Source organism: Daphnia carinata, chromosome 9 (genome assembly GCF_022539665.2).
Source record: "Daphnia carinata strain CSIRO-1 chromosome 9, CSIRO_AGI_Dcar_HiC_V3, whole genome shotgun sequence".
NCBI classification, from domain to species: Eukaryota; Metazoa; Arthropoda; class Branchiopoda; order Diplostraca; family Daphniidae; genus Daphnia; species Daphnia carinata.
Genome location: NC_081339.1, coordinates 9,629,576 through 9,653,649, shown reverse-complemented (window position 1 = coordinate 9,653,649; position 24,074 = coordinate 9,629,576). Strand labels below are relative to the sequence as shown.

General features: G+C 40.9%; 1 long non-coding RNA gene and 2 pseudogenes across 5 annotated transcripts; 1 reads left to right on the top strand and 2 right to left on the bottom strand.

The window, feature by feature from the left end:
• Positions 1-3,773: 3,773 nt before the first annotated feature.
• LOC130690742 (WD repeat-containing protein 55-like) lies at positions 3,774-6,288 on the top strand (annotated as a pseudogene).
• A 144-nt stretch (positions 6,289-6,432) lies between these two features.
• Positions 6,433-11,779, bottom strand: LOC130690741 (cytoplasmic FMR1-interacting protein-like; annotated as a pseudogene).
• A 4,902-nt stretch (positions 11,780-16,681) lies between these two features.
• LOC130690743 (uncharacterized) lies at positions 16,682-19,314 on the bottom strand. Of its 5 annotated transcripts, none has more exons than XR_009001076.2 (9): positions 18,942-19,314; positions 18,599-18,872; positions 18,000-18,516; positions 17,790-17,933; positions 17,549-17,715; positions 17,310-17,469; positions 17,080-17,248; positions 16,858-17,011; positions 16,682-16,776 (listed from the first exon to the last, which is right to left on the bottom strand). It is a non-coding gene; the product is annotated as an uncharacterized LOC130690743 (long non-coding RNA). The 5 variants fall into 5 exon arrangements; XR_009001079.2 differs by having other exon boundaries at positions 17,080-17,233; XR_009001077.2 differs by having other exon boundaries at positions 17,080-17,191; positions 17,287-17,469; positions 18,942-19,313.
• Positions 19,315-24,074: the final 4,760 nt, after the last annotated feature.

Below are 24,074 nucleotides of genomic sequence, written 5' to 3'. Positions count from 1 at the left end.
CATTTTAACAGTAAAAACTTTGTGCCAGCAGGCGCCTTTATTTTCTACACCCAGCCTTGCAATAATCCAATCCTCCTCTTGCGTTTAGGATTTCAAACTCCTCCCCCCAATTAATAGATACAAGTGTGTGTTTAAATTACGAAATGCAGTAGGCCACCAAGGTTAAAATCAGTCCTAGACAGGTTTAACAGACTTGATGGTGAAACACAGTTTGAGATCTTATCTGGCTTATCAGTTTTCTGTAAACGAAAATCAGGTGTTTCATGCCCACGGCGAGCGATGAAAAACTTTATTCTTGATGCAATGAAAAAGATTGTAAAAAAATGCAGAGTAATGTAGACGTGATGCGAATAGAATTGCCGCCTTGTTTTCCACACTATACAGTAAACGGTGGGCGTGAGAAGAGTTTAGTCGAGATTTATGTTGAAGACCTGCGTGTAGTGATCTTTGAAAAAAAAATCGTAGATCAGACTTGTTCATTCGATTTTCACAATCTTGTAGCATTCGATTTTTGAATTTTTCTTGGTTCCTGTCAAATTTTAAATTATTAAACCTAGAGCAAGTTACATCTAGTACAATCACAAGGTCAACGCAATGGGAAGTTGTAAAAATACTTAAATTATTTTTGTTTATTTAGGCTATTTCTAAAAACGAATTGAAATCGTGTTTTATAAGCAACATTGTTTCCACTGGTAGCCCTATGTGGTAGGACCATTGAAAGATTTGAAACTCTTCTTACAAAGTAGACTGCGTTTAGTTCCTTTCCCCCGGTCTTCCTTTTTTAATTTTTAATTTTATTTGTTTCCCACTTAAGCATTTCTGATGACTATTACCTGCTACTTTGTACACGTTAATTTGCGAGCTAACAAAACCATTTCCCAAAGTTGTCAGACTTTGAAAACGTATTTTGTTTCAAGCAATCGTAATTATCTACTAAGAACTGAAACACTAGAGTTCGTTGGTAGCATTTTTTAAAACATTTTTATTTCCAAAATCCAAGATATTTACCGAAACGACAGGCAATCTGTATTAACCAAAGATTGAGTTTAGGGAAGAAATCGAATGAAAATAGAAGCTGGGGAGGTATAACCATGAAAATGTAAGGATGCTCAGAAACCTGCGTAGCTTGAGAGTGGTTGATTTAAATCGCGTCCCATCTAAATGAAGGTACACATTTCACATCATTCAAAATGCAGCTATAATAATTTCACCAATCAGTTTACAGTGTCTGCAACGATGGTCTCCTATTTGGATTAACTACAAATAGGCGGCACCATGATAAAACTGGAACGTATGCGAAGGGATGAAAAACGGATTATTCTGAGTAAGAAAACCTGTGTACTTAAACAGCAAACAGGTTTCAAAGTTTCAAAAATGATCATTGTCATTAATTTCTTAAAATTCAATTTCAATGTCGCCATTCACTTCCTTCCAGTAGATCACAATGCCATCAATTGGCAGCCAACACATCGAATGGTAAAACTTTTACCTCATTCTTCCACTGTTACGTAATTTAAACAAAAAGAAAAAAATCAAAAAAAAGATTAACTTGCTGTCTCAAATGGCACACAGAATTATCTAAGCGTCAAAATAAATCATTGTTATACCTCCTTCTCTTCTTTTACTCGGTTGTTTCGAAAACGCTGTTTGAAAACATTGGAAATGCAACCTTATCTTTGGGTTTCAGTTCAAACATCGTTTTGAGTCCTTTGAAGGATTTCTTCCCTCTATTTTTTTGTGGCTTGAGAAACATTTTTTTGGCGTAAGACAGTGATGCCACTTTCCCCGCTGAATAGACATTTTCGTTATCGACCACTACTTGAAGGGCTTTTTCTGTTTGCTTGACAGTATCGGTGAGTTCCGCGCGCTCCGAGTCCGATGAGGCAGAACCAAGTTTCGTTTTTAGATCGTTCAGGTGGTCTTCTGCTTCACGTATAACTTTCCGGGACCTCTTGTTGTCTTTTTCATAAAGCTTTTCAAGTTTGGAGATGGTCTTCCTGATTTTGTCGTTACTGGTGGATTTTTTGGACACATTGGCTTCCGGTTCAGACTTTTCCTTGGAGAAGACTTCCTCGACACTTTCGGCCGTTTCTATCTGGCGCGCTGATATGGCCTCTGATACACGCTGTTCGTACTTTTCGCGCTTTTTATCTGCCATTTCTATTTCCACCTCGATCCGTATGGTCAAGTAAGTAATCAAAGCATTCGTCAAGTCCAACGGAATTTCAGGTTCGGCATCCGAATGCACTGCTGTGTCAATCGTACATTGGTTCTGGGCATGCGAATATGTCGTGTCGGCCGTTTCTGGAACTGATTCTATTGGATGCGTTTTAGAAAGAGTTTCCTTTTCTGTTGTGCGTGTAATTTCGATGAAATACGCATTTTCTCGATGTAAATGGAGGTCAAAAAATAATCTACGACCGAGATAGTTAGTCTGATCTCCAGCACACACGTAAATTGGGAGTAGTACCAGTTTGCCTTGCAATCCAACAACGGCGTAGAAAAATCCAATGCATTCCTCCCATTTTACGTGATTTCTGTACTTTCCTGTGCGTTTAGACGTGACTAAATCGTCCTCCGTTAAAGGATTTAAACTGGGCTCGCCTAATGTCTGCCATTGCTCTTGACTGATGATCGACTCGAAACAACCTCTGTCGATCACCATATTCACTTGACGGTGGTTCATTGTTACCTGCACGGATGCTGTTTTGTTTACATCTGATTCTCTGAAGAAGCCATGTTTGACCAATAGCTTATCCACTCGCTCGAGGAATATTGATAGCTTCGTCTCTTGGACGTCTGTTGGACCTTTGGTGCTATCAGTGTCTGAAGTGCGACAGAGGCCGAGTTTGCTTAATAGCTTCTTCATTCGCCCAAGGAATCGTGATCGTTTTGATCTCGGGACTTGCTCCGTTATGCTGGTAGTAGAGTCACTCACTATGCGAGAATCGTCTAGTAAAGTAGGTTGAGCAAAATCTGTTTCATTTAATGGTGCGCTATTGTTCTGCTGTTGCCTCCTATCGTTAGTGTCTTGAAATCCCGTTTCTGGTTCAGGATTAGGGATAATTCCATCTGGGTTCTCTGCTAGGCAGACAGTAGTAGAATTCGACGTGCTCTGTGGCAAAGGATGCTCGATGTTATTTTCCTGTAGCAAAACATTACTGTTTTCTGGAGTGCGCTGTTCAGGTTGTTCTTCTTTTCTGGTAGATCCTGTTGATCCTTTTGATCCTGTTGCGTAACCGTAGAAATCGAAAAGAAAATATCCCAAAATAATGGATGCCATAACCATAAACAGTCTTATGAGCCATGCTGGCCTAAGAAGCTCAAGGAGAACGAATTCTAGAAACGTGAAATTAATCATGGAGTTCAGAGCCATTTTGAATGTGACTTTAGATTGCTTGAAAAACACCGCTCACTGTTTGGCTATATGAAATTTGCGAACGTAAGCGCAGAACCCACCACTGCCCAAACTCTGATGTTTTTTCCAAAAAACATCTTGATAAAAAAACGTAATTTGAATTGTGTGGAGGAAATTGAATGAATTAGTATTTTTCCCATAATGTTCGACAATGCGTTTATGTTAATTAATGTTTTTAACTATTTAAAAATAAGCGGCGATCATTCATCCGTTGAAAAAATTTGAAAAAAAAATTTAATTTCTTACTAATTATTTTCCCCACTGCTTTTAGCTGCCATCTAGCGGTAAGGAAATAACTTGCCAATGTTTATATTGACAAAAATGAAAATTTCAAAAAGCGTCTGCTACAAAAGTGAAACGGCTATGAGTATACTTTCATATGCTCTCATCTAAGCGTTCATGGATGTCGCGAAATAATCGGAAAATAATCGCGATTAAAAACTAAAAATTTTAAAATTTATTCGCCGATTTCGATTATTTAACATGCTTTAATTGCCGATTGAAATTTTAATCGAAATCGCAACTGCGATTACGGCAGGCCTGGTGTATGCGTAATTTTGACTCAAAATTAATCGAGGAGCAAGAAAAATTGATTTCGTTTTTATGTAACATTTATAGCTTTTCAGTATATTACATTTAAAGTTAAAAAAACATGATAATTCAAACACATCAATTAGGCTTTCTTTCAAGGGTTTTAAAGGGAACCAAGACAATTAGCTTGTAATGTTTAAAAATTTCAAAGAAACCTATACAATGACAATCGAACACATACTAATAGCAGACAACGAAAAAACAAGTGGTAAAGTGTATACATTTGCAAAAGTTTTTCATAATGATATTCAATTGTAGATGATGCAATGGAAACTTGTATTATTTAAATGAGTTTATCGAATTCGCTTCGCACTGCCGAAACGATGCTGGAAGAACAAAATGAACCTTCAAGTGACGAAGATGAAGAGTCTTTTTCTGCCACAAGGTTTTCGATAACGTAGTTAGCTTAGAAAAATTACATTATGACGCGTTTTTTCCTGTGTGATAGCCGAACAAGTGCTTGCCCAACGAAGGCCTGTTCTCATTCCTCGCTCGCCAGAGAATTTCATCAATGAAGAAATAAATCCTGGTGAAGAAGATGCTGATGATAGCCTTGCTGGCAAAGAAGATGAACTGTCAAATGAAGAAACAAGTGAAATAGCAAAGGCTACCACAGAAAGCAGTGAAGAAGAGCAGGACGATGAGGTAGTGACACAGAATCAAGGAGAGACCATTGAGCAACCAGCTGCTGGTCGAGAAGAAAAGGAAGATCATGATATAATTATTGCCATCTCTAATGCTGCAAAACCCCAGGAAAAAACAAAGCCACCTGATCTTAGGACCTCTTTAGACTGCATGGTAACAGATATCAGCTTCCAGCCAAATGAAGAACTGATGACAATGTCAGACATTGAAGGAGAAATCATCTGGTAAGAAAACTATTGACATGGCTGTTTTTACTCATACTGAAATGTACCATATTACTATAGTTATAACTATGTAAATGAGGAAAATGAGTTGCTGCATACACTCAATCATCACAAAAAATGATGCTGTACCCTGACATTCAATCATGATGGAGCTTATTGTTTTCAGCTTCCAAAGATAAAAGTGTTGCAATAACCGGCACAAAAACCATGAAAGTTACCCAGTCCTTCGTCAAAGCTCACAGGTAATTCTTTTGAAACAGATTAAAACAGTGCAGTAATGCAGGAATTTTCCTTCCAAAAATTTCAGTTCACCCATCTATAGTTTGCTCTCTATGGATGCAAATATTTTTGCATCCGGTGATAATGATGGGGTGGTAAAGGTATTAATTAATTTTGGGGTACGCTAACAGTACATAAGCTATATGTGATGTTCTCTCGTATACTATGGGACAAGCGCCGCAGTGTACAAAAGCCCGTTGCCGAGTTTAAGGAGATGGACGAATTCTTTAGTTCGATGATCACAGATTCGGGATCGCGCGTGTTAATATGTACTAGCGGAGAAGGAACTTTGACTGCGTTTAACACAAGAAGAAAGAAAATGGAAGGTCAGGTAGTGAACTTAATGGAAAAGCGAATCACTTACGAATTATTAGTAGCATTATGGCATTCATGTTGAAATTAATGCTGCCTTCTTACCTTATTCCCGCCTTTTGGCAGTCTGAGGTCTACCCATCGGAGATGAATTATGCAGGTCTTATTCGCCAAGAAACCAAAGTTATTGCTGGATTGAGTAATGGGAATATGTATATCTTCGATTGGAAAGCTTTCGGATACCACAGTGATGCATTTGGGAATCATCCATCGGCAATCAACTGCGTACTTCCCATTATGGACAATATCGTTATTATGGGTTGTGACGATGGAAAAATCAGCAATCAGTCTTTTCCCGCACAGGCTCTTGGGAGTAGTGGTGCACCACAACTTTCCAATTGAGCGATTGGATATTTCAACGTGTGGCCACTATATAGCGTCAACTTCGCACGATGGACGAATACGATTCTGGAATATTTCTTACTTTGAGAATCCCGACCTGAAACTGATGGAATCAACAACAAAGAAATCCGTGCGGAACAAGAAACGTTCTTTCCGAAAAGAGAAATTAGGGTTTCAGCACCCATCTTCAAAGAGACGGAACAAATGAGGCTTTTTGCTGGATTTGCTGAACCTGAGCCTGAAGCCGGACCTGCAGAGGAAGCTGAAAATGATTCAGTATCAGAGTCTGATACCGAAAGCAGTTCCGACAGCGATTAGTATTGATTATTTCTCCTTTCCATTTCCTTAAGCTTGACTACGTGGTGTTTACATCCAATGAATCTGGACTAATACAATCGAAAACTTACGATAAAATGATTTTGTAGGAAGGCTGTTGCTGTAAAATTTCAGTTTTGCACAGCTGCCGGGATTCCTATGCAATAAGCAACTGAATAGATAAGAAACAATTTTAGAAGATTAATAAAACTTTAAAGAAATCCCAGTAGTAATAAAAAAAAAACATGTAGAAAAAAAATTTTATTGTTTTTTGTTTCTTCTTTGTTTTTGGATCTTAACGTGGATGACGCATTGATGAATCGAAGAATGCTTCTCAACGGCCAAGCAGTCTAAACCATATTGAAATTATGCTGAAAAAATTCGTTGCAATGGATGGGTGTAAAAAGGTAGTAATGTGATCGGGAACTGATTGCATAACATAAGGTAACCAGCTCGTAGATTAAAAGCCAAGTTTGAGAGGAGGAACCTATTATAGCCGGGAAGGACATAAATACGTAAATCGAGAAGAATATCACTCTAATGCTGTTCTATTGTCGGTAGATAATAGTGACCCTGGTTCGCTGCTAACGAGTAGTGTATGGGGGGCTGAAAACAACGTACATGCTCCACGGGCTGCGAATCAACATCACCCGAACTTGTTTCCAGGTATTTGTTGAGAGTGGCAAATATTTGTGAGTTCAGGACTTGGAATCTGCGGATGCGATCAACCAATCACTTCAGCTGGATGCCTTTGACAGTTTCATCCTTATTGTCGACACGCTGGACGCGTAAGATATGATAACAGAAGTCCAATGCCTCGAATCTAACAACGAAGGTGCTAACGAAATAAAAATTCTTTGAAGTTTTAAAAATTATCATCTAACCTTCGCTGTTGTCCCAACAAGGCAATCATGGTGCATCCGGCACAATGGAGGCCTTCACCGAAAAGCTGTTCAACTGTGAATTCGTTCTCACCAACGGGAATACAATACACAACTGCAACGCTGACCAGAGTCGATGAAATTCTGTGCACTCGGCGACCGTTAACACGCCATTGACAGGCGCAGGGCCAGTCCAAATGGGATCGTCTAGAAAAGTGCGGATGCGATTAAGCACCATTTCAAAAACCGAAAAGCCACAGCAACGACGCTTCCTAGTTAAAAGATCTCCTTCTCAGGCAATCAAAGTCTGCTTGGCCGTACCCAATTTTTCAATATTGGTGACTATTTGCAAAGCCGCGTACTTGTTCTCCAACGTTTTCTGCTTAGCTTCCAACTTTTCTCCTTCTTTGACGAACGGTCTGCGGGGTTCAAAAAGTGAAACGCATGGCAATAGAAAATAATCGATGTAAAGAAATTCATAGAGAAGTTCCGGCATGCAAAATAATACACAACTTGGGTGAATATTTTGAAAAGGCGCTGCCTGAAGCAGATCGCAGACTTCTTCCTGTGACATTGCTTGTTCAATCAAAAGACAAAATATCAGGGCGTTTCCGAACTCCCTCAAACTGTGAAATAACTCTGTTCGTGCATCAGGATATTGCACTATGTCGTTCAATTGCGCCTGCGAGAGAAACACGGAAATACATAAGTGAAAATATTTGTCAGCGAGCAAAAAAGGGGTATAAAGTGTACCTGGTAATATCCTAAGACACCAGTCGACCCGTATATCGTAACGAGGCATTTTGCATTGTTTCGGCATCGCTTGCCTCAGGGTCTTCGTGAACTGTAGCATATTACCCTGTACTAGAGAATTAATGATCTTAAGAATCTCCTCCATGACGACAGCGATTCCCTGATAACCCAGAAGATTGGAGATAGCATTGAAATGCGGTGCCCCTACGAATCCTGAATACTGATTGAAGATGTTCCAATTGGCAATGTTCAATGCCTTACTTCCCCAAAGGTAGTGATCGGGAGTTTGGGGAAGTTTGTCTCGTTGGACGGGTTGACTAAAAAGCAAGTCACGGCACTTAATGAAGCGGCCCGTGGCGGCGTTGTAGCAATAAGTGGTGCAAAAAATCATAGTTAAGCTCCCAAAAGACATGCAACGTCACACGGCCATACGGAGCCAAGACGTTATGATTGGCTTCCCTCCACATGGCATGAAAAAATCGTCCATTGCCAAATTTCTACTCAACAACTTATGAGTCAGACGATTCACTTCTAGGAGACCACTTAACTCCTGCAACAATAGAATTTTATTACGATTTCAACTAGGAAATTATAATTGGTAATTTATTTTAATTCCTTACCACTACGTCGGTGATATCGCCACCTTCAAAACGTGCGACAGATAACTCGAGGGCTTTGAGAAGCGCTGCATTAACTCTTTGAGATATCAATCGATTCAAATCAATGGAACGACCCAACAGTTGAACATGGCGCTGTTTCATCAACGTCTCGTAGCGGCTGGCAGGCGGGCAGGTAAAGCGCGTGCCCAATGCGGCGCATTCAGCTCGAAAACGATTATCTAACATGATGCTACAATAACAAGCTTTAGAGGCTAAGCAAAAGATAATAATATACACATAATGTAATACGTACCTTCCAGCTAAATGCTTTTTGTACTCGAAAGTTTGTTCGCTGAGTTTGTAGACGAACTGATCGAAACACAGATTGACTTCGGCTTCGACTTCATCATACGAAAACTGTTTACGGAAAACCGTCAGCGCATAGTGAGCCGAATCGTTGTAGAGATCAAGCGGGAAAAGAACGCACCTAAACAAAAATATGGTAAGTAAATAAAAAGATGGCAAGATCAAAAGACAGGTAAAGAGTCAACTCACTCCATCGTAGAAGGTTCCTTAGTACGCAGAATATGATCTGTCAGAATCCAAGGCATCGACATGTCGATGGGAAACTAGAAGCGACAGAGAGAAAAAACCGTTAACACAAATAAAACCAATAGCGATTGAATTTAGGACAAAACACGCATCACAACTTGAATTATCAACTATTAAGCGATTATAGGTTCACGCTGGTAATGCCACGACCTAGGTTTGATTCACGTGGTTCTACTCAAAGCAGGAACGCAAGACATCATGCTGAGGAAGAGTCTCACCAAGGTGATGGCATATACCTGAATTCTTTTCTCCCGCGTGACCACGTCTTTGCATTCCTCGTTGTGTTGGTGCTTCACGCAACATTTCCGAATTTGCGACATGACAATGATCGATAAATAAAGCGAAGGGAAGAAAAAAGGCGACAGTGAAAAAGAACAATAAAATACAACACGCGCCATTCTCTACTTCAACCTTTTCAGGTCAAGTAGGCTGGTAAAGCGTGCCTGCGTTGTCGTTTCGTAAGCCAAAGAGCCAAGCCTTTCCCAACCACCGAATTTTGAACGGACAGAAAACCTGATTAAAATTCGTTTTCTTACCTGAATTCTTTTGCCCATTGTCATTTCGAGATAGAACTGTCGGTACCATAGTTGTGAAAGATCACACGATTGCTGTAGGGTTTCTGTAAACAAATGCAGCTTTAAAAAATCAGATATAACTACAGACATGTGAAGGAGATGTACCGCTGAAGTTGAGCAGGTAATTCCAGAAAAAATGAATTCTCATGGAATTGGTCAATCGCCATGAGGTAAGATCCATCGATGTCTTTGCGTAGTGTACGTTTACCTCCAGATTTATCCGCTATTAGCGACTCCAACATGGTTCGGACCATGTAGAGTTGGGTCGAAGATCGACCTACATGACAGATGACTAAAAGCTGGTAAAGAAAAAAAAATAAACTTGTATAGTCATATATCGACATATCAACATTCCTACGTGGGACTTGAACATCAAATCCATTATCAGGATCCTTTTTGCCTTTGGTAGCTGGGTCATCCTGAGGTTCTGTGCCTCGAATCCAATCAGAACAACTTTCCCCTACTGAAATTATTATGCTGAAATGGTTTCAGCCATTAATGGTCTGCACTCACTTAGATTGGTGCACAAACATACCTGCGAATCAAGTCTTTCTTGATCTTTATTGCCTCTCGTAGGGGTTCATGCAAACTAAGTTGAACAAAATCTTGCAATTCGGCATAGACATGCCGGCTATAGCATCCGCGAATATTGTCTCTATTCTTGCCACAAGAACTTGTAATACCTTTATCATGGCAATGATATCGATATGAGCAAATTTTTCCTCTTTCGTGTAGTTATACCGCGCCGCCTAGACATAAATGAACTCGCAAAAAGGAACGCGTTTCTATTTTTCCAGGGAAGACGACGAAGGGTTTACCCTTTCGTACGGCTTCAGCAGGGCAGTCTTTGTTTCGATGATGATCTGTGGGATGTAAAAGTTTCCACTAAGCGGAAAAGGGCAAAATTAGCAGTTGAAACAAAATTCCGATAAATTTAGAAAACCTACGGAATAAAGCTCAGTCACAATGCTAGTCCATTCGGATAAAAGATGTAATCCACGAAGAGCTAGCTCCATCATTTCTTTCATCTCCTCTGGGGAGCGTGTCTCTTTATAAGTAGTAGTGACCTACTTTAGATACGGGCAACGATTTTCAGTGATTAAACAATCGGATGTTAGCTTGAATGTTTCCAAATGGTTCTACCTCATTGCTATAGCGCGCTAGTTCGCTGGTGAATTTGACGTGATCTTCACGGATCTGTGGCAAATGAACCATTAAATCGGCCTGTGGCGAAGGCAGAGTTGCTCCACACAAAGGCCATCGGGATGCATCGTAGGTTGTTGAACTCTTTATATAGTTAAATGGGCCAATCTGCATGCCGGCGAAGACAGGGACAACTTCCAAATTCTGCTAAGGAAGAAACATATTTACAACATGTTTGAGGATAAAATATGAAACGAAATAGCAACTTTAAAGATTTGGTCGATTTTGTCGAGTCTAATACACTTTTTGTGATCCAACTTGGAAATGTTTATCTGGCATATTTCTGAATCCATTAGGAACAATCCGAGCCCAAAACCTTGACTAGCATATGTTTCTCTTCCGGATGAAGATACATGCGGGTTTCGAGCATGTGAACTGCTAAATTGATGACATCAGCGAGCAATTCTTCATAACTAGATTTAGTACCACATAGGGCCACATTAATATTTATACTGGCTGGGGTGCCAGTTTGCTACAAAAGAGAGAGCTTACGATGGAATTTTTTCAAGAGTTTCTTTAAGTGAGTCACGGATTTTGTTCTGGGTAGCCAAAAACATCGATAGGTTTTGCGATTCTTGAAGCGCCTGCTAATCTGTCATCACCTTAAGGAACTGGGAGTTCTAAAACTTACCCGCGATATGCAGAGTAGTCGTTTTTTACACTTGATTTTATGTTCTTCAGTTCATCTAGAACAGCAAACATACTAATGAACTTACTGCTTTCCCATAGTGGCGATGGGTTAATGAGGTCGTCAAAATGATCCATTATAGGTAGTGATGAAGCGACCAATACTGCCTTGGAACTCGAGCAACTGTTTGAATAAAAATGTCAAACGAACGTATTTTGGAGCTAGGAACTTCAATCCATACCTCACGCCTTCATAGCCATTATCGCAGTGGCAACGCCCACGGATACAGTCTCCGTGATCGTGGCAATGCGACGGACACCAATGTTCCACCAATGTAAACATCTTTCCAACGCCTAAGTGTTTTTTTTCCCCTTTTCCTATTCCATTTTTTCTGAGTCATCCAACGAAACTGCCACGTGCTAGAAAATAACTCTTTCATTTATGTACGTTATGCACGCCTAATGTTCCCCTTTAGTGCTGCCTGGCTTTTGATATCCACATCAACATGGAACAAAAGCACATGGTGCTACTGCAACATTGTGAAACTTAATTGACTTACTTGGCGAAGGGAATCGATTTGAGTGGGATATTGACCCGCTCCCAAGTCGGGAAGTTGCCGAATGCTAATGCAAAGAACTATGATACATCTGAGGATCGCACAACGAGTCCGTTGAACTTGGCAAACAGTTTGGTTTTTCTAAGGACCACGAAGGCTGTTCGTATCCTTGCCTCATTTCGAATCTTACTTGGCTTCTGTTATTGCTAGCATGACACGACGTTATTCCACATGATGTTCTGATCTGAAAAACATTATAATAAGAAAATAATGGGTTAGGATTTTTGGCTGACTTTTTACTTGCTGGGATTCATTTATATACTGTAAATATAACGAGACCTTAAAATAAGCAGCGTAGTTATCTTTCACTATAATGTGTCTGCTTGTGATTCCGGCAAATCGACTATTTTCACTAGAGACAAAATTCATCGAGCTTTCCGTTTCTGGTACGCCACAAAGGTTGTTTGAAATGACGCCATTGGGACGAAACTGCCATTGACTTTGATCAAGTGATTCATCCCTTGAAGAGGATGCAAAATTAAAAAAAAATAACGAGCACGGTTTTGGCAGGTTGATAAGATTGGATTCCACTTACACGAAATCGTCGTAGACTTCAGACAAATGTTCTCTCGAATATTCGATGGCAATATTGTCGATAAGCCACAGCGAATGTTTCTTCGCTGCCTCTGAGCTCGCTTCGGGAACAACAGGTTGCCACCAGCGTAAAATCGAGTGCGGATTTTAGCAGTCTTCCGGTATAACTGCATGAACTTGAGAAGGATGTATGTAATGCTGAGGACTGTAGTCTTGAATTAGAATCCACGTGAAACCTTATGAGAAAAGTCGAAGAACAATAATTTAACATTCTATGAAGAAATACACAACACACTAGGGTAATATTGAAATTCTAACTACCATTACCAGCTGTACACTGTAAGAATACGTTTTGTGCCACATCTTCAAGGTCTCTCCTTCCTTTGCTCAGCTGAAAATTGAGAATGAATTCCACGTTTCTGCCCAATGTCAAATCCAGCGGCATGGTTTGTAATAGTTTTATCCCAGGCCCTTGAAACAGTCCTGCTGCCCCTTCACCAAGTCGTTCATTCGGCTTGGCTATTTTTCCACCACTAAAACATTTCCAATGGGGTTTTACGGTGGAGCCATCATTGAAATCATCCGCCAAAAGTATCCTATCGATTCGGTACAAGCAGCGATTATTTTCGAAACCAATTTAAATTGGATGTGTTGAAACTACCAGGCCGACCAAGCGAGTCATTGATTGGAAGTCCCAAATCAAATTCATTGACGGCCCAAGAAACGCAGGCAGACGATTTCGGATGCCTCCAACGAAATCGAGCAAATCTAAGATATTTACAAAAATCTGAACATCAAAGTATACTCCAACAAAAAATTCTTTTAAAGCACTTTACCTTGCACCTGATATAATTTCAAGTGAGTATTGATACGTTTGCCATTTATCAAGTTTCTGATAAACGCTTGGTATTTGCGGCCCAGGAGCTTTTTCACCTCACACTTTCATTGGATGAAATAGCTTCCAGGTAATACCGTGATCATACGAAATATCTAGCCGGACAGGCAATTTGATTGGGACTGCAGCCAGTTCTACAGAATCAAATCCTTGGCCACAATCACCGACGAGCATTTCGAAGGAGAGAATGCGACCTTTGGCGCTCACAACTAAAAAGTCAGACGTTTCGAGGACTGATTCTACGGCGGTGTTCGATCTTCCCCGTATAATAGGACCACGTCGCCCACAACACGAATCGTGTTGATCGACATTGACTTTCCTCCACCACAACTTTTGTCCAAACAGACTATTCAAGAATTGTTTTGAGTGTGTAGAATCCACAGATTCTTCGGCTTGGTAATCAGGAAAGCGTTGACGCGGATGAATATTTCGCTGTTTGGGTGCATTCGAAGCAGCGGACACATCCAAAGGACGACCGATTATGAAACTGTCGATTGCCCAGTCTTCTGACTTTCGACCAGAGTGTCCCAGTTGCCACCACCGGAGCTTTACGTCACTTTTTCGGGTTTCTTCCGGAACAAGAAAGTTAACCAGCCTGTTTCGATTAAACAAATTCACGTTTTCAAAAAGGCTGTCTGAATGGTTATTGTAGTTAGGCCGCAAATATTCACCTGGAGTCCTAGAAGTGATCGAGAGATAGCGACAGACCGGTATGCCATTTCACACCTCCATTTAAAGAATACTGGAAGAGTAATATTCCTTGGTTTGGACTATTTGGCACTTGTCCACAGCCAGATCTCAAATGAAACTGGATGACAGTTCCTTGATACAGGTCCAGCTCACGTGTTTCAGCATAACGACCGCACGACTTTTCCCCAATTTTAACAATTAGTATAACAAACAATACACAAAGATGTTCTTTGGTAACAGGCACAAACGACTTACATCGTGAAAATGAAGGGCTGGTCCGGAGTCACGAGTTCCGCAGAGAGACGATACTGACCGCCATTAATTCTGCACCACACGCTTGAGTTCCAGCCATTACTGAACGTCTCCCGTACGCTTGACAAAAGTTCAGTTGAAGATATTTCGCAATTGCCTCCTACAAAACAAACAATAAAAAATCTTTTGCGCAATACTGGTTGACATTTTCGCCAAACTAACCAGTCCAGTTGGGATCACATTGGCAGGATCCTTCCCAACAACGCCCTCGTCCGTTGCAATGACCACAGGAAGCTCCGACACATAAACCCAATGTACAGACCAATCGATTGATTCGTCATCGCTTGTCCATCGCAAACGCACCACTCTGCCGTTTTGACAATGAAATGTTAACGATGTAATTGCTATTTGACCAGCAGTTGGCTGGTGTTGCGCAATAGATGGTAAAATACAGTCATTTATAATACCCTTTGTTGAGTGGGATAGGCGCTGTTATGGCACGTCGGTAACCGGTGACTTGCGATAAAAGCTCTGAATGAAATTCAAAAGCGTCACAATCGACTGCTTCTCCAGGTAGGCATTCATCAGGTAGATTTCGCCAGACCAGTCCACAATTACCAGAATATTCTAATCGCACCTGCATAGCATCGCAACGACTATTGTAAATTGAGGATTAGCATTGCGGAGCCAACAAAAGCCACGCTTACGGCTGCAAGAATTGGGATGATCACATCCTGATGAAATAGCGTATTGCAAAAACATCTGATCCAATATACTAATATCCTTTATCCTTCGTTATGACCATACTTTTCCCGTTTGGATCTGTTAGTTGAAATGATAAAAAATAAATCCAAAGAATCAATGCATTCAATAAATTTAACCATACTAGTAAAATGAAGAGTCGAATTAGATGAACCCCAAGGTGGTTCCAATGAACCTCCGGAAATGAAGAGCCAATTATCCTTTGTCGTTTCTAATGATGTGAATTCATCTTCAATGGCACTCTTGGCGTAAAATTCGCCTCCAACGTAAAACTGGTGTCACACTTTATCTCGCTTATTCACCTATTTCTTTGAGAGCACACCGATATTTTGACCATTCCTCGTCTACAGACCACACGGTATGCAGATTTCCATTATTTCCACCAAGTTCAGACCATTTCAGTCTGGGTCCTAGCCTCAGCGCTCGTCTAGGAAGAGGCACTTGGCGAAGTTGTTGAGATGACAGGCCATTTAGAGGAATAACTTCAAAAGTAGTCCACTCAATTCCACCATTAATGGAATATTCGACATTGACGAAAATCTCGTCGTCGGACAGTGCTGAATCCGACGAGTCAAGATGAAACTGGACAAAACTATAAAGAATTTGAGTTATTATCTAATGATTGGCGCAATATAATTTTTGGCATTTTTTTTCTTCTTTACTTTGCATTCGATAAATCGAGCTCGCGCGTTTCCAACATTCTGACTCCTAAACGATCCAATACGAAAGCTCCTCCTATGCCAATTTTACTCGAGGGTTGAGCTCTTAGTTCTCCACCTATCCGAAGCAGCCATAGCGAGTTCTCTGGAGCATCATCTACGAACACGAGAAAGAAAACATCAAAAAATAATTTTATTTAAAAAACATTGATCCATTTTTGGTTCTTACCTTGGGCAAACGACTCGTGAATGTTTTGAGGGTTCAGCGTGAAAATTTTTACCGTTTCGCACGCCTCGCCTTGGTAACCCTCGTAAACATTCGCAGGATCCTTCGACTGTACATCTTCCATGTCCGTTGCAAAGTTCCGGGCATTGCGGACTCAAGATAACGTTTCGTATGGCCCGTTGAGGAGCCAGATGCCCGTCTGTCCTGTTTCAAAATCCCTGATACCATCGGAATCGAATTGCGGTCTGCAATCCAAGAAAGTTAATATTACTGTAAGATACATTTTGATTGTTGGAGGGGTACGCTAAAGTAGATTTTGGTGACTCACTTGCTTGTCTCCAAATGCGAAAGCATTATAGTTTCCCTTTTCCATGCATTGGTTGTTTTCGAAGAATAAACTGTGGATGGTTGATGTGGCATTCGGTCGTAAGGATTTCGACCAGAATCGTTTACCACCAAATGCCAATGGCGCCCTCCGTCAATGGAATAGTCTAGCCGAACACGGTGTTCTAAGCTAAGATCGGTTGTTCCACATCCAACGTTAACCTAAAAATTGTACTCTTCAGTTATAATATGGATTTGAGTTTAACCGAATCTGATAGGTAACGTGCCTCAAACTGAAGAACAGTTTCGGATGTAATCATGAAATCTCCCGTAAACGCTTGTTGCTCTCCTAGTTCACCTTGAAAAACTAACACATCATCTCTGGATGAAACGAAAATGCCAATATTAAACGAAAAGGTACATAAAATGGCAAATAATTTCTTATTAAGAATTGGTGAAGACCTGGAACAAAACGAGTGAAGTTGGCCACCGAACCAAGTTAGCTAAAAAGAATCTTGATCGTTGAGTTGTCGAGAGTCGTTAGTTAGAATTATACCCAATGGCATTGTGCTATGAAGAACCAAGTCGTCAATAGCCCAAGTATCCAAACCTTCACCTATTAATTACAAGTTTCAGGGTCATAACAAAATGATGTACAGTATGTAAAAGCAACTTGTGTTATACCAGCGTGAACAGGTTGCCCCAGACGCAGCCGTGCACAATTTGTAAGATCTGGAATCCGCATTAGGTTGACAATCACGAGGTGGGGCTCGTGCTGGGTGAGTATTTTGATTTCCTTTTTACGTGCGTAAGGCGCATTAATAGACGTTAAGAAACCCTAGACATAATATTACTAACAAATTTACTGTTTAGCTTAGCCTTAAATTTTACCTGAATGAGAATAAAAGTAATACCGCCGTTAACAGAGTACTGCCAAAGGAATCGCTGATGTAACGGTTCTAGTGAGTTGACGTAGCTTTCAGCTTCGGCCCAGCAATCGAATTTGATAGTCATTTGGGCATAAGATGCTAATGTTAGGTCCAAGTCTATTGATTCAAAGTGGCGAAGGCCGTCCTGTGCAGATAAGTAACACACGACAAGGTTGAAAGATTGGAATTTCAATTTTGCACCACTACACAAGTCTTTTGTGGACCTTGTGGGAGCATAGCAGCAGGGACTGTCATTAATACTCCACATCCAGTAGATAGATCTCCACCAGAAAGGCGGGCTAAGTTGGAATCTTTGTCGAAATGGCTCAGAAGGCCTCGAGGAAGAGGATTGATTGGGACACAATCAACATTACCGTATGCTGCATCGCAACTGTAACATAAACACAAGTAATAAATTCGTCATTTTCAACTAAAGCTTGTAAAATTAAATATTCAAAGGCGTACTCGCATTGCCCATTCTGGCATGTTCCATGGCCAGAACACATCCACGGACATGTACCACCGATATAGACTCGCGCAACACCCCACACCATCGGTCCACGGTCTTGTCCATTTTCGCTGATCCAGCAGAATCGTGTCGATCCCATTCTATATGAGATGAGAAACATTAGTTTTCAGTTTATTGCTAATCCAACTTGTGTTTTTTAGTCTTACATGGAGCGTCTGGGTAGATGTACGGTAATCCGAGTGGAATTATTCTTGCTATTTATTAAATATCTACTAGGCGGATGGAGGTATTCACATTGTTGGCTCAGTTGATACAAACTGTAACATTCCTCTTCGACCATATTCCAGCGGCGACCCATATCTGTCGAATATTCAAAACGGACCTCTGCTGTTCCTGAATGAATGCCTACTGGTAATATTGGCTGGAACTGAACAAAGGTCGCTAATTTCCATGTCCCATGTTTCCGCACACGACAATGAAAATCCATCTTCCAAACCAGCTTGTCCCAGTAATGTGTCGTCAGGATCAAGCTGTTCACGAAATATCAAGCCCTGCCCTCCCATCCAACCCATAATTGTTCCATCGGTGCTATTAACAATATCAGCCATGTCGTTCAATTGTTGGTCTTCGACAGGTTCATCCGATTGAATCTCATATTCGGAAAGGATTGGGTTCCTAAGTTCAAGTTGACCAATACATCGTCCAAGTACCACTGAAGCCTATCTGTGTCATGGAACCATAAATCAGTATAGCACAGCATCAGTAGCAGTATAGCACCTTATAAACTAAATGTGACAATGAATACCTTGATGATTGGCGTTCGGATAGGTAAGTTGCCACCATCTAACAATAGTTCTGGCGAAATCGGGTAAATTACAGCCTAGCCTTATTTCGTCGACTTCCGTGTTCAAAGGCCAGGCTTCCAACACGTTCCAGGTCAGTCCATTATCGTTACTATAGTTGAGAACAAGAAGGCTAGCAGCGGGAATCTCTGTGGACAACAATTTATGTTTCGCAGCCAGACAACAGCTTTCTATGTAAATGGGTAAGCTTGTTACAGGAGGGTGAACTGCAACATCCTGTCCCGGATGCAATTCATGATATTAACTTAATATCATTATTTCAGCCACATTTGTGCGAAAAATTACCTCAAATTCCTGGTGTCGATTTCTATTGTTTGCAACGAACGTGGTCCTCGGCCTTCGAAGAAGACCACACCATCAGTGGAGCCATCTGATCCAGCCATGGGCATCTGACGTTAATTGAATTCGAATCACTTGAGTTGATTCTTCTTTTGTCTGCTGTGGTTGAATAAGTTTAAGCAGAGACCACGTAATGCCTCCGTTACAAGAAGAATGTACGTACGTAAATGATTTCTAGTGGCCTGTCAGGTCCTGGACAGTGATGTCGATGTTGACGTCTAGGCCCATTCATTCTAATGGCGAATCGTAAAACGTGACTTTCACTTGTGTTGAGATCAAATGTCACCAATTGTCGATCACCAGACTAATCAAAGATGGCCGCCATACCAGCTCCAACTTGAACACATCTTGTACCCAATTTCTCTCCAGTAAATCGAGCAAATTTGATCTTAAGATCAGCAGCGTCTTGTTCGAAATTCTCCCGAAAAATGGATGGAAGTGGCTGTGCGGGAAATCGGTACCATTCGCCGTGGTATCCATCATCACAAGTGGATCAGTGACCTTTCTCTACACAAGTCCCAGGACCACTGCAGCCCAAATAACAGTCTTCAAGATAAATGTCATCCAATGCCTATTGAAATATTGCGATGTTTTATGCAAACCTCAAGGTTGCCGTTTAGCAACACCTAGAGTGATGTTACTGTGTTTTTTTTTCTGTTCCTTCAAGCGTGTGTGGCTGTACTGTTTTAGATGAGTGAGTAACCTAAAGGGAGCATCACGTGGAAATAGAAAACTCAGTTGTTGCAAAGTGAAGTATTATAGTATTCAATTTAATATTGCAACAGGTTATGGGCCCAGTGCCATTTGAGTACTGTCAATTAACCTACAGAGCTACTAAGAAATATTATTCACAGAAAAATGGCAACTGGAGTGTTTTCTTCAAAAGATGTGTCTCATGTTTCAAAATTTAACGGTACAAATTTTTCATTTTGGAAGTTTCAAATAACCCTCATTCTAGAGCAACATGAGTTGTGTGATATTGTGCTTGGTAAGTCAACAAAACCAGCACCTTTGCCTGCTGGCAGTGATGCAGCTCTGATTGCTGCACGAGACAAAGAAATCATGTTGTGGAACAAGAAGGACAATTCAGCTCGTTGCTTCATTGTCTCCACCATTGAAGAACAGGCACAAAGATCACTGATTAATTGCAAAACTGCTCATGAAATGTGGACCAGATTGAAATCTCAACACGAGCAAAATTCTGAAGAAAATAAGCACTACTTGTTACAGAATTTCTATGCATATGAATATAAAGAAGGTGGTAACGTTACAAGTCATATAACTGCAATTGAAACAATGGCAGATTTAAGCGATCTTGGAATCTCATTGCCACCAGAACAAGTAATTGGAAAGATTATCATGACTTTGCCACCAAGTTATAGGCACTTTCATTCTGCATGGAACAATGTTGAAAGCAACAAGAAAACAGTTGCATTATTAACATCAAGACTTCATGAAGAAACTCTTCATCAGTTTCAAGAACTCGGAACGGCTGACAAAAGTGATTCAGCTCTTTTCTCGCGAAACCAGAAGGAAAAATCAAGTTTTAAGAAACAAATCTTACAACAAGCCTGGAAATGGAGATCAAAGAAAGCCATGTGGCTTCTGCAAAAAGAATGGTCACAAGTCAGGCCATCGTGAAGAAGATTGTTGGAGAAAAGCTTCATATATCCAAGGAAGACGAGATGCTGGCGATACAGCCTACGCTGCAACCAATTCTGGTCATACTAAACAAACAAATCCATCTAATACTCCAAGCAGTGATGATGACTATGCATTTGTCTCAAACATCCCTGAAATGGACAAGCATGAATGGTATGCGGATTTCGGGGCAACATCTCATATGACGGACAAACGGTATTTCTTTGAAACATTCCACTCTATCAAACCTGGTAACAGGACAGTTCGAGGTATTGGCAAAGACAATGCCTTACTTTCTGCTCATGGCATAAACATCCGCATTAAGACGGTGGAAAATGGTCATTAGGAACTATTCATAATGTTTTATATGTTCCTAATCTCGGTGCTAATTTATTTTCCATTGAGTTGCAACCCAACGTGGAATCACTGCTACCTTTCAAGACGATCGATCAAAGAATGGAAAAAATGTTGCATCAGGCACTCGTTCAGGAGAAAAATTATATCGAATGGACTTTGTTGTATCAGAACCAACCATGGAGACAAAGGATTTTGCTGCTGTTGCACGAGATGGAAACATTCAACTGTGGCATGAAAGACTTGGCCACGTCAACTTAACCATCAAGAAGATGCAATCATTGTCGCTGGTTGAGGGAATGAAATTAACTTTCGGCTGTCAAGATACATCGATTTGTGAAGGGTGCATTATGGGCAAACATCATCGCCAACCATTCCCAAAGGATGGTCGCACCCGTGCTACAAGAATTGGAGAGATAATTCATAGTGACGTCTGTGGTCCAATCACACCAAGTTCGATAGGAGGTTCAAAATATTGTCTTATCTTTAAGGATGATTTTTCCTGCTATTGTTTCATTGAATTCATGAAGGCTAAATCGGAAGTGACAAATCATTTCAAGAATTTTGCAGCCCGAATGAAGACTCTTACTGGCTATCCTGTCGTGACATTTCGCTTAATGGTGGAGAGTATATGAGTCAAGAGCTTGATACCTGGCTTAAAGAAAATGGAATTCGGCATGAGACCAGCATTGCAAGAACACCGGAACAAAACGGAGTCTCGGAGAGAGAGAATCGGACAGTAGTTGAATCTGCTAGAAGCATGTTGCTGACATGTAATTTGCCACGAGAAATGTGGGCTGAAGCAGTCAATTGCGCCAATTATGTTCTCAACCGTGTCCCATCTAAAGCTACTCCTAACAAGACACCTTATGAACATTGGTTCAAAAGCAAACCGGATCTCTCCCATCTTAGAGTTTTTGGATGTGATGCATATTTACATGTGCCTAAAGAAGAACGTTCCAAGTTTGAATCCAAGAGTCTCAAGTGTTGTTTTGTTGGTTATGCAGATACGCAAAAAGGCTTTCGCTTGTGGGATCCAGTTAATCGTAAAGTTAAGATCGGACGAGATGTACGATTTGACGAACAATTGAGTTCAAAACAAAGAAGCGGTACTGAGAGTTTTAGCGATCCAGTCACCCCAGTTGAGTTTGAAGTGGGCGGGGATTTGCAAGTGTCCACTGGACGTGCCGCCGAGTTCAACTCTCTGCCTGGGGAGACTCTTGATAATGCTGAAACAACAGAAGATGCCAATGAACACGAAGAACCTTTTCATGGCTTTGAAAGTACTGATACACCAGACAACGAAACTAGAACACGTCAATCTACACGGATCATAAAAAAACCACAAAGACTGATAGAAGATACAAATTTTCTAAGTTTTGATCAGCATGTCCCACAATCTTTGATGAACCACAAACGTACGAAGAAGCAATGAACGGCCCTCAAGCAAATCAATGGAAAATTGCAATGCAGGAAGAACTCAACTCACTAAAAATCAACAACACCTGGAGGATGACCAGCCTACCACCAGAGAGGAAGCCAATCAAGAACAAATGGGTGTATAAAGTAAAGTACTCTACGGATGGACATATCCAACGTTTCAAGGCACGCTTGGTTGCCAAAGGTTTCTCCCAGAAAGAGGGCATTGACTACAATGAGACTTATGCTCCTGTGGTTCGCCATGAGTCACTTCGGATGGTAATTTCTATTGCAGCAGCAAAAAATCTTGAAATCCTTCAACTTGATGTGAAGACGGCTTTTCTTCACGGTGACCTCAGAACTGTACATGGAGCAACCCGAGGGTTTCGGAGACACAAGTAGGCCAAGTGATGTCTGTCATTTGCTAAAGAGTATTTATGGTTTAAAACAAGCCTCTCGTTCATGGAACGAAAAATTTGATCAATTTCTTAAAACCTTTGGATTTATCAAGAGCTCAGCGGATCCTTGCGTCTATTTTCAAGGCCAAGGTGAATCTGAAATGATCCTTACACTCTGGGTTGATGATGGACTGCTCTGCGGTACACACCGAGCTCTACTGAATGAAGTGGTCAGACAACTTAACAAAAACTTCGAAATCACATCAGAAGAAGTCGATTGCTTTGTTGGCATCTCTATCAAACAAAACAGGATTCAACACACAATCCAACTTAGCCAGCCTCATTACATCAAGAGAATCCTGAAACGCTTCAAGATGGAAAACTGTTCGTACCGGCCGATCCCTACACAATCCTCTCATCGGAAGGCAATGATGGTGAAACGGTTTGCGCCGATCAACAGTTATACCAAGAAGCAGTGGGGAGTTTGATGTTTATTATGGTATGCACTCGTCCTGACATAGCATTTGCTGTGGGGCAGGTTGCCCAATTTTGTCAGAATCCGAAGAAAGCCCATTGGAATGCAGTAAAAAGGATTATGGCTTATCAACGTGGACACTAGGCGTTCCATATCTGGTTATCTCCTTGTGCTCAATGGAGGTCGAAAACACAGTGTATCTCTCTTTCGACAACGGAGGCGGAATTTGTAGCCATGTGCGAGTCAACAAAGGAATTAATATGGATGCGTCGACTACTTGCAAGTGTTGGATGTGAACAAACTGGTCCATCGACTCTCTACTGTGACAACCAGGGTGCTATCAAGTTAACAATCCGGAATTTCATCGTCGGACGAAACACATTGATGTGAAGTATCATTTTATTCGCCAGCAGTTCCAAGAACGATCCGTAAATGTGGATTATGTCAACACAAAGTTTCAACTGGCAGATCTTCTCACTAAGCCCTTAGGAGGTCCTATTTTTCGGAAAATGCGGAGCAAGATTCAAGTTCTTCCATGTTCGGTTTGAGTGGGGATATTGAAATATTGCGATGTTTTATGCAAACCTCAAGGTTGCCGTTTAGCAACACCTAGAGTGATGTTACTGTGTTTTTTTTTCTTCTGTTCCTTCAAGCGTGTGTGGCTGTACTGTTTTAGATGAGTGAGTGACCTAAAGGGAGCATCACGTGGAAATACAAAACTCAGTTGTTGCAAAGTGAAGTATTATAGTATTCAATTTAATATTGCAACAATGCCCAGTGTCTACGGATGTC